Source organism: Humulus lupulus, chromosome 6, assembly GCF_963169125.1.
Source record: "Humulus lupulus chromosome 6, drHumLupu1.1, whole genome shotgun sequence".
NCBI classification, from domain to species: Eukaryota; Viridiplantae; Streptophyta; class Magnoliopsida; order Rosales; family Cannabaceae; genus Humulus; species Humulus lupulus.
In genome coordinates this window covers 157663250-157674703 of record NC_084798.1, presented here as the reverse complement: position 1 = coordinate 157674703, position 11454 = coordinate 157663250, and the positions used below count along the sequence as shown (strand labels likewise).

General features: G+C 38.3%; 1 long non-coding RNA gene across 3 annotated transcripts; it reads left to right on the top strand.

The window, feature by feature from the left end:
* The first annotated feature begins 6533 nt into the window (after positions 1 to 6533).
* Positions 6534 to 9799, top strand: LOC133782641 (uncharacterized). Of its 3 annotated transcripts, XR_009870641.1 has the most exons (3): positions 6596 to 6665; positions 6783 to 6825; positions 7550 to 9799. It is a non-coding gene; the product is annotated as an uncharacterized LOC133782641 (long non-coding RNA). The 3 variants fall into 3 exon arrangements; XR_009870640.1 differs by lacking the exon at positions 6783 to 6825 and having other exon boundaries at positions 6534 to 6665; positions 7550 to 9774; XR_009870639.1 differs by lacking the exon at positions 6596 to 6665 and having other exon boundaries at positions 6673 to 6825; positions 7550 to 9774.
* Positions 9800 to 11454: the final 1655 nt, after the last annotated feature.

Here is an 11454-nt window from a genome sequence, read left to right as displayed (position 1 = left end):
GCCTGGGAATTAATGAGCGTCTAAAGAGCCTTCGAGTCTCTTGGGATCTTTCAGTATGCGTTCTGACCAAGTTGCCACGAGCTGAATATCTTCATTGAGCTAGTGGTCGAAGATTATCTGAACCATAGTTCGGATTAAGCTCAGAGCACCCAAATGTGGATCTGACCACTATTGGTCTCAAACTGGATCGTTATCCCAGGAGGTGGTCTGATAATAACTTGTATATCATGTTGTCATGTCCCAACTCGAGCTGCTTTCATCATTGCTAACCAGAGGTTCTACTTGGTTGCTTTTCCATGTATTCATCTGCCAGCTGTACCCTAAGTTGAGTGACTAGACTCGTGCTAATATTTAGGGTACAACAATGTGTATTAAATGTGTTTAAAGACATGCTTTTGTTAAAAATGGGAATTTTTGTAATTTTGAATTGTGGAGGGTGTATTTGTAATTATTACGTATATGTGCGTTGAGACCACATTATTATGTGGATATATATTTTATTTTCGGTATAAGTAGATCCTTTTGAGCAGTTTTAGCGTAAAAGTCACAACATGGACAAATACCCGGCTCAGGTCGAGCCTAGGGGTTTTTTGGGAATTTTTTTTTTACTTTGGGAATATGAAAAAAAAAAATCAATTGGTGGAATGATTATGTTTGGTGGACATTAGTGATAATTTGGAGATTAGTGATGTAATTGGATTTTTAGGAAAATGACCAAAATTCCCTTGAAGTTAATTAAGGGGCAAAGTAGAGGTAGGGGCAAAATGGCCTTTTGACCCTAAAGTTAGTGAAGCTAAGTGTTGATGACTCTATCCCATTCACGTTATTCCCTCCTTCTCTACTTTGTTCTTTCTTCAACTTACCAAAACACACTTTTGAGTCTAAATGACTCGCTTAACGAGTTAAGAACTATTTTAAACATAGAATGTAATGTTCTTGGATTAGTAGGGTGTTACATTCTCTTTCTTTTCCATATCTCACATGATGAAATTTTATCCTTCTTTAGAGGAATCCAGTTTAGAATATGCCAAGCAGATATGGCTTATTACACAATATGTACATTACAATTTATGAGAATTAATCACAATATAACAGTAGACTTAATGGAAGAAAAACACAAATTACAGTAAGAGGGAGAAATGACATTTTTAGTGAGAACCCTAGTTGCATAAAATCATAAAAGTTATGATTTTATATGAAAACATTGGAGATGGAAAAAAGGCTTGACACAATTAGAATTGTTCTTCAAAAAATCTCTAATCCTAGCCTCCCTTATGAGATTGCTTGAAGCTTCTACAATGGTGGAATGAGATTGAGATTAACAAGCCTTGGTCTTCAAACAAGTCAAGTTTTCTTGATGAAGATCTTATTGAAAACTAGTAATCTTGATGAGTTAGAGAGAGAGAGAGAGAGAGTGTGTGGAGAGTGATCAATTCACCAAAATCTCATATGAACTCCTAAAATAGTTCAGGAACTGTCATTAGTGTTAACCAATGAGATTATCACATTTTGAAATAAGTTTTGGAGCTAAAACACGTAATCGTACAGTCTCGTACGAATGATACACGTGATGCATTGCCTACATGCAAGCGATCCATCATCCTTATGCGTGTGGTATATCGCCTGTCACAACATTTGTATGGCAGCGATGTATCGCCTCTCTACAGGTGACGCGAGGCCACTTCCTCTGTTTTGTCACCCCGTACAACAACCCAAAAAATCTCCAAATGCATCCAAACTTTTTGGGTACTCTTATATACTCAAAAGAAACACTTTGGACTCGAAAAGATAATTTTAAATTCCTACAACAAAAGTCAAACCACTCATGTTGACTTTGATAAAATCGTAATGGTTTTTGCACCTCGTTGTGCATGACCATTTTCACTATGTATTTAACAAATCCTAACAGTTAGATGTGTTGGATTTTTTTTTATCTTTTGTTTATTTGAGATATGGTGTTTAATGGCGGGGTTTTAGGTGTTAATTAGGATGGGGGTTTGATTTCTATTGATGATATTTGGATTTAATAGTGATGAAGAAGATAAACAGATAAAGTAGAAGAAATTTTAATTTTGTATGGATGATATTTGGGTTTTAGGTTTTAGGATGGACAGGAAAGTTTCAATTTTGATTTTGAATTTGTTTTAGTTTTAATTATTTATTTTAATATTGTTTAACTTTATCTTTTTATTTTTATTTTTAAATTTAATTTTTTATTGTAACCTTTAAAACTATTGTAGTATAATTAAAAATTTAATAATTAATAAAATTCAACGGTATTTTGGTCATATTAATTTATTTTTTACCACAATTGGGTCCAGTGTGTTGAGATTGGTTAAATATAATGGTTATGTTGTTTGCACAATGAGGTGCAAAAAACTTAACCATTTTCACTTAAGTTGAAGTGAAAACATGAGAATGTGTAGTAGGCATCTAAAAGTGACTTTTATGGGTCTAAAGTGATACATGGAGGTATCTAAGGACCCCCAAAATGTTTGGTAGCATTTGGAGAAATTTTAGGACCAATGGAAGGGTAAAAAGTAAGAGGGGTGGCAATGTGTTGCCTCCTATGAGGTGTTGCATTGCCTAAATGTGGATGGGCTCAAAAGCCCTTGCAGGCGATACATCGCCTGCTAGTAGGTGACATATTGCCTGGCAAGCGATACATTGGTTAGGCCTAATGATGGTGCCTATACTATAAAAGGGTTTTCATAGAGTTGCAGAAGTCTTGATTACTCTCTCCAATCTCTCTCTAACATCTCTCTCTAGCTCTCAAAGAACAAATTTTTCTCCAAGAAACTCATCAAGCATTGCTTGACTCGCATGAGTTTTAAGGCTTGTTAAAACTCAAATCTCTTCTACTTGGTTGAAGCTTCAAGCAATGATGGAAGGCATGGAATAGAGATTTTAGACAACAATATTCTTATTATGTATAAGCCTTAGAAGTTCCCCAAGTTTGAAAATTCATGTTGCTCAATACAAAAGGTTGTATCTCTCTAACTCTAATCTTGTATTTTACGATTCTACTGAGTTTATGTTATTAGCATTGGTGATTAAATATTTCTAAGTTTATCTTATAATCATTTAATCACTTAATCTTTTGTTTTCAAGATTTTCATGCATACCATTAACATGGTTATTTGATTATCGATATTTGCATTCATACTTTGAATAAGGCTCTTTATTAGCATCTAGTGTTTCTATTATTGGATCATTCCCATCATTACTTGTTGATTTAGAAAGTGTAAAGCCATATATTCCTAACAATCAAAATCTCTAGTTCTAATTACTTTATTTTTGTGTTTTGCACAATCAACAATGAGGGAAATTGGTTCATCTTCTACAACCTTCAAATCCTTGCTTTAAGATTTGGTTTGTGTTGAACACATAGCCATGAGAGATAAAATAAAGTTCTATTTGGATATGCTCTACATGAATGTGGATATGGATTCAAAGAATGTGGATATGGATTCAAAGTATTCATCAACAAAGGATGAGACAACACAATGAGATTACATACTTAATGAGATTGGTATCATCAAATTCCTTATTTCTAAATGTGTAGACTTCAAGAATTAGAATGAAGTCTGTTTTCTACCATATTTTTGTGAGTTTGAGTTTAATGTTTATGTTAAGAGTACAATGGTGAATGTTAATAAACAATTCAAAGGTTATTGTTATACTTGTTTTGTTTATAAAGTTATTGATTATCATGTGAGATATGGTAATTGTAAAATTAACAATATTGAGATTATGGTTAATACAATTGATCATGAGATCTTTGTGACCTTAATTGAATTTAATGCATTCGATGAGGAATGTATGATAAACCTAAAGAGATTTGACATCGTTCATGCATGTAGTGATGAGACTAATGCAACCTTAAGAGAATGTGAACATGTCAATGCAATTGATGATGAGATCATTGCAAAAGAAAGTGAAGATACTAAGGTCAATGCATTTGATGATGATCATTGCAAACCTAAGTAATGATACCAACGCTAATTCATTTGATGTTTACATCATTGCAATCTTGGCTGAAGTTAATGCAACCCAAGGAAAGGTGCAAGGATGGTGGTATGATACTTGTGCCACTATTAATGCAACCTATGTTAAAAATCTTTTCAAAACCTTTGAAAATGCAAAGGTGGGACTTGAATTCCAAATGGGAAATGAAAAGAGATCCAAGGTACTTGGAAGGGGCTGCATTGATGTGTGAAGATCACTAATGGAAAGAAAGTGACCCTAACTAATATTTTCTATGTTCCTGATATGAGTAGAACAATTGTGAGAGGAAGACTCTTGAGTAAAACTGGTATCAAAATGGAGTTTGAATCCAATAAACTCATTTTGACTAAAACGGGTACTTTTGTGGGAAAGGGTTATTCATGCGATGGAATGATCAAACTTTGTAGTCTTGATAATGACAATAATAATATGGCATCTAAATCTTGTAATGTGATTAATTCTAGTTCTATTACTTTGTGACATTATAGACTTTCACATATAGGTTACAGCACAATTAAAAGAGTTGTTAAATGTGGATTGATGAATTATGACATGAATGAGCATGATAAATGTGAATTATGTGTTAAATCTAAAATGGTAAAGAAACCTTTAAAAGTGTTGATAGATATTCAAACTTGCTAGATTTAATACATAGTGATTTATGTGAATTGAATGGCATGTTGACTAGAGGAGGAAATAGATACTTCATGACTTTTATAGATGATTGCTCTAGGTATACTTATGTTTATTTGCTTAAGAGTAAGGACGAGGCATTTAATGCATTTAAAATCTATAAAGATGAAATAGAAAAACAATTGGAAAGGAAAATAAAGACTCTTAGAAGTGATAGAGGTGGTGAATACTTTTCAAATGATTTCAATGTGTTTTGTGAACAACATGACATTATACATGAATGCACCACACCATACACTCCACAACAAAATGGAATAGTTGAAAGAAAGAATATGACCTATCTTGAGATGATTAACTCTATGCTTTTACATGCTAAATTGTGTTATAATTTGTTGGGTGAAGCTTTGCTTGCTGCGTGTCATATATTGAAATCGAATTCCTATGAAAAAGAACAATGTGTCTCTGTATGAGTTATGGAGAGGAAAGAAGCCTAACCTAGGCTATCTTAAAGTGTGGGGGTGCCTTGCTTATTGCAAGAGCACGAAGCCTAAAAGGACCAAGTTGGGTCTAAGGGCCGTAAAGTGTGCATTTGTTGGCTATGCCTCAAATAGCAAGGCCTATAGGCTATTAGACTTGGAGTCTAATGTGATAATTGTATCAAGAGAAGATGAGTTCTTTGATAGCATGTTACATTGTGGTAGCAACTCTCAAGAACCCATTAGTGTTGGAGAATCTCGTGAAGAGAAAGATCCAAGGGTTGATGAACAACCAATATGGCCTCGGAGAAGGGAAAGGCTTAAAGAGTTGCGATCAACTGAGAAATGTTCTCTAGTATAAATACTCTACCTAGTAGAGGGTAACCTTGAAGAAGTCACATGAAAAATTCCTATGGCTCTTCAAGTTGAGGAAGATTCCAAAACATTCCAAGAAGCACCATTGTGTGGAATGTTCTGCGACATGTTAGGGCATCATGGCATGGTCGACATACCTCTCGGTCTCGCATGGTGGCTCTGAGGTGCGACAAGGTTCATGCGCAAGGCCAGCGTGCCTCTCGATCTCGCATAGCGAGACGAGGCTCACAAGTTTTCTCTGAGGCACGACAAGGACCATGCAGGAGACTAACGAGTCTCTCAGTCTCGCTAGCAAGACGGGGCTGGCAAGTTGGCTTCAAGGTGTGGTAAGACACATGCGTAAGGCAAGCATGAATTTTGGTCTTGCATAGCTAGACGGTCCTGGAAGTTGGCTTCAAGGCGAGACAAGGCCCATGTACGAGGCCAGCACGCCTCTCGATCTTACATAGTGAGACAGGTTCGTAAGTTATTCGGTGGCGCATCAAGGCCAATGCATGAGGCTAGTGTTCCTTTCGATCTCGCATAGAGAGATAGGGCTCGTAGTTGGCTCCGAGACACGACAAGGCCCATGCGCGAGCCTAGCTTGCCTCACGATCTCGCATAGCGAGATAGGGCTCACATGGTGGCTTCGATGAGTGGGGTGAGGCCTTGAATCGAGGCCAGTTTATCGTATGGTCTCGTATTGATGACTCATGGGTGCACCATGTTGCAAGTTGAGTTTGTGGCCAGAAAGGTTAGACTTTACTCCCGATATTTAGCGGGATAATTCTTCATGTTCACACTTGCCCCTATGTCTATAGGTAGGCTTTCAAGTGTTCTTGTAGACTCCTTGCTATGTACTTCTTGTGACATATGTGACATTTGAGAATTGTCTTGATTTATGTGAAGAAACACAAAAGCATAAAATTTGTGTGTTATCTTTTAGTACATGAAGAAACACAAGTACAAGTCCTTGAAATTAAATGAAGGCCAATCAATCTCTAGCAAGGATCCCAAGATTCTCCACCGTTTATTCCAAATTGGATCTAAGAGCCAAGGAGTCTTGTCTTTCCTTATAAATACCCCATGGTTTAAACTCATTTTTCACACAACCATTTATTTGGCCTGGTGGTAGTTCATTCAAGGCATTTCCAAATGGTCAAGAGTTCTATCCCCTTTGGAGGCATTCTTGAGGTAATTTTTGCACCTTTTAAATGATTTTTTATTTATTCTTCTTTGGCTCTATGTGGGTATTGTAGGAAGTGTGGAGCATTTTCCCGTTCTACATGCGATTGTTTCATTTTTGCTCAGGGGTTTACCTCACACATCCAGGAAGTCATCCTCGCATACCCATGTATTACCACTTTTACTGGTTCTCTATACTATGATTCTCTTTGCTTTTACACAAGGGTAGAGGTCTTAGGTTTTTCTTTATCCTTTCCTTAAGAATTCCCTTTACCCGAGGCATAATAGGCGTGCACGAGTAAGGCTCTAATCTACTTTAATTGTATAAATTTTATTTTATAGATATAGGGTCATCATCACACACTCACATCTGTTACGTCTTACTCTACTTATGGCATTTTGTTGATCTTTTAGAATCCCTCCGGGTGTTGAACTCATCGAGTTATCATCTTCTGACTCTGAACTCAACACCCACGAAACCTCAGTGGGCATAGGTTAGACTCGAATGAGCTACCTACAATGGTTGTTTGACCTTAGGCAGGTGGTATGAAGCCTTGAGAGTGCGTTGGAGTCCATTTCTAGGGCAGAGGGGCCGAACTCTTCTCCCTTGTGTGAGTCGTAAGTCACTCAATTAAGGATGACTCTACTGGATTACTTAGTTGAGATTGCTTACTTAGAGAAAAGTTTGCCTCCTGAGCCTCTGTCCCCTATCGCATGCACTCCTCATGAACCTATGTTTCTCTCCATGATCATTCGTTTGTTCCTTCCCCCACCACCTAGGGTGAAACAATATAAAATTTAACAAACATGTGGGTAGATTTAGAGCAAGCACGGAGCCTACCGATAAATTAAAGAAGTCTATCGCTCACAAAACACAACTTGTTTTTGTTTAGGTACCAATCATACCAAGGAAAACATTTGATGACCTCGTTGCCATAAATATCGAGTCTACCATGAGGAGAACCAAGCTTTCCAATATTCTGAAGTCGTATGAGATGCCACATACGGTCCACTATGCTATTCCAACTCCTGATTGTTGTTCTCATTGCTCGAAGGAAGGGTTCAAGGCTTTCAGTGATGCTATCATTAGATTTGGGGGGGCTTTGCTGCTCCACCTTTTTTTTGTGAATGTGCTCAATTACTTCAAATTGGCACCTCTTCAATTGTCACCTAACCCTTTGGTGGAATTATGGTGCATGTACATCCTATATCAGAAAATGCACCAGTGAGGATCCTTGATGAAGGAGTTCCATCATTTGTTTACCTTGAGAATGAACTTGTAGACTTGCGTCTTTTATCAACTTCAGAAGGTTGTTCCCCTACTCCCCCTCGTGGAGGGGTCTATCTCAAAAAGAGGTGTGTGGAAGAGTGATTTCATTTTCACAAATAGTATCTCCATATATCATACCCACTTTCAATGTATCAAGTAAGCTCGTTTATTCGTCTTCTTCTTCTCTCATCTTTTTCTTTTTTTTTTTGGGGGGGGGGGGGGGGGGGGGAATGTTTAACTTGCTACTAATTTTCTGTTAGGTCTTGAGGGAGTAGTCAGACCTAGGTTGGTGCACAGAGAACCGTTAACTAACCATTTTGTTAACTAACAAGCAGGCCAGTGGCCTCTTCACATAGAAGAATCTTCATCTTTATGGGTTATTGTTTCCTGACCAATTAATTACTTTGTGTCGTGTCTTATCCATGGCCCTGAGACCTGAACTAGAGTGTGAGGATGATGACGATGAAGACGAAGACTACCACTACTCTGGGGATGACCTGATGGATACTTAGGATGATGTTGAGGTGTGGAAACGAAGGATTATTCATGTTGAAGGTCTTCGATCAGTGTGGGTGGGGAGCCATATGATGGAGATGTGGAGGCCGTAGATGATGTTACTTCACAAGTCCCGTTGTCGGCAACAAGCAATGAGTTTGACTTTGTAACTTCTCCACCATCTTCATCTGCCGCAAAGAAGAACTTCATCATGCCATTCTTTGATGATATTCTCTCACCTCCAGGGTCACTTGAGATGTGCATCCATAGGCACTTCCTATCCTAAGGAGGTGACTCATTACACTTCTACCCCTTGTACCTCAGCTAATGGATCGAGGACCTCCCACTTTCCTTCTCAGTTCAGGCACACCTCTACAGGCGTTTGTACTCCAACTCGCCACGTCTCTGACTCTGCTTCATGGGAGAACCCTTTTGCGGCCCAATATGGAGATGCCATGATTCACCAAATAGGGAAGATTCCTAAAGCTAAATGGAGATCCATTCATGAGATACTAGACACTGACTTGGGCAAGGAAGGCTTCCACTCAAGTATACGTTGAGACATTACTACATGTTACAATTTTTTATTTTATTTTATTATTTGTTTTTTGTTCTTACCATCGTTTACCCGCTGACCTCCTCTTCTCTGTGTTTACTAAGGCTTCTATCTTGGGGCACTGTTTTGTCGCCTTTAGTTCTTTCTCAACACATTGCCTGTAGTCTAAGCATGAGGTGGATATGAGGGATCCTTCCCTAGTCAAGACGTAAAATGAGCAACTGACTCTGAATGTTATTGACTTAGAAAGTCAACTTTCCGAAGCCTTCCACAAGATGAATGCTGCGATAGCCAAGACTGCTTCATTCTCTCAAGCAAAGGAGAAACTTGAGGCCACTATTAGGTCCTTGAATGAGAGAATAGGTAAACACGAAGTCGTTCTAGTGGTTTCCAAGAACAACATAGTTGAACATATGCTACATGTCGTTTGGAGACTCAACCCAGCGTTAACTTGTCCACCCTTCAGCGATATGCCATCAAAAAAGTTGTTGAGTGGAGTGCTTGAGGTGGGAGGTCGTAGGGTTGCCTTTGGGGTTTCTTTTCCCTAATTTAGCGTGAGAGGTTTTGTGTGACCCTCTTCTCCTTCGATTATAGGCCTTATGTTTAAGCCTTTTGTTTATGCTTGGAGCTTTTGAAGTCCATTATTTATGTATGGAACTTTTGTGTCTGGAAATTTTGTTTTTTGTTTTTGTTTTAATTAAAGTCCATTATTTATATATGGATTTTTTGTGCTTGAAACTTCTTTACAAGTCCATTATTTGTGTAAGGATCTTTTTAAATTTCTATCTCTTCCTTAACGTATAGATCTTTCTTTTATTTGAAGTCCATTATTTATTTATGGATCTTTTTAAAGTTCTATCTCTTCCTTAACGTGGTTTTGAGGATGTATTCGCCTCCTGAGCCTTTTCCATCCTCTTTTGATATCTTGTGCACCTTTTTTATTTTTCTTACGAGAAGTGTCATTCTCGTCGTTAGGCATAGTACTATTTTTACAAGCATCTCTCTTTGGACCCTTTTTGGCTAGCAAACCCAAGTAGATCTAGTCTTATTCTAAGGACCTCTCTTGGGGTTCTCTCTCTCTCTCTTTATTTAATCTTATATCGTCTATTATGGTAGCTAATCCTTATAGATTGTATTGAGTTCATCTAGTGTATGGTTCGTATGGCCCCCAAGTAGTTGGCAAGATTTATATCGATAGGCACTTGTGGTGGTCTACATGTATATATGTTTTGGCATTTTCAATTGACAATGAATGCACATGAGTTAGACAAGCAGTTTATAAATGACATACGCACTATGTGTGGTAGAGACTTCATGTGTCATTAATGACTAGTGACATATATATGATGATGATGATGATGATTTGGCTACATCATGAGGTCAACTAAGGATCCTTATTTGGTTCATTACATAGTAGACTAACCATAGATACTCTATTACTACCCTAGGAGGATGGAAATGAAGACAACCTCTTTCATTTCTTATAATAAGTGCAAGAGTCTGACTGGTATTACTTCTTGAGATGCTCTGCATTCCATGCGTGAGGCACAATAATGTCGTCCAAGTGTGTTAACTTATAGGTGTTAGGAAATATCACTTGGGTAATGTAACGCCCTACTTCCTTAGAGCCGTTACTAAGTGAGTTTAAAACGTGCAATTAACTCGCTAATCGAGGTATTAGGTTAAAAGTGTAGCTAAACCGTAATAAAAGTCATATAATATGAAAATATAATCATCCATTAAAAATTATAAAGAGATATACATTTGGGATCCCAAAATACCGTTTAGAAATATTTACAACTCAAAAATGTAATTAGAGTCGACTAAACGACAAAATCAAGTTTAGTACAAACACTTCCCAAAAATACCCATGGCTGTGGAAGCCAGGCAGGCCAAACATGTACACGTCGCATCACGCTCTCCGTACTCATGGTTGGTCGACTTTCCCCTTGCCCTTACCTGCACCATAGAGCACCCGTGAGCCAAAGCCCAGCAAGAAAACTCCACACAAGAAAATAACATATGCATAACCATAAATTAACACATAACAAAACCGCCAACAGGCTAAACACATACGACCATGCCGTCTCAGGCGCTTTACCAGGCCCTGGGTTCACGGTCTACAACATGAGGATATCCCAAGTATCCTTTAGAAGTCTCACCCTGGCAACTGGTACTCCATATGCTTAACGCTACTCCCGGTCCCTTGCCGTACTCGGCCTTCGCCATTCCCGGCCCTCGCCGTTCTTGGCCTTCGCCGTTCCTGGCCCTCGCCATTCTCAACCTTCGCCGTTCTTGGCCCTCGCCGTTCTTGGCCTTCGTCGTTCCTGACCCTCGCCGTTCTCGGCCTTCGCCGTTCCCGGCTGTTGCCGTTCATTTGCATATATGCACACATAGCATAACTAAACAAATACTTAAACACGTTTATACATAATCAATGGGGAGCTAATACTGCAACACAATCATATAGGGTCATG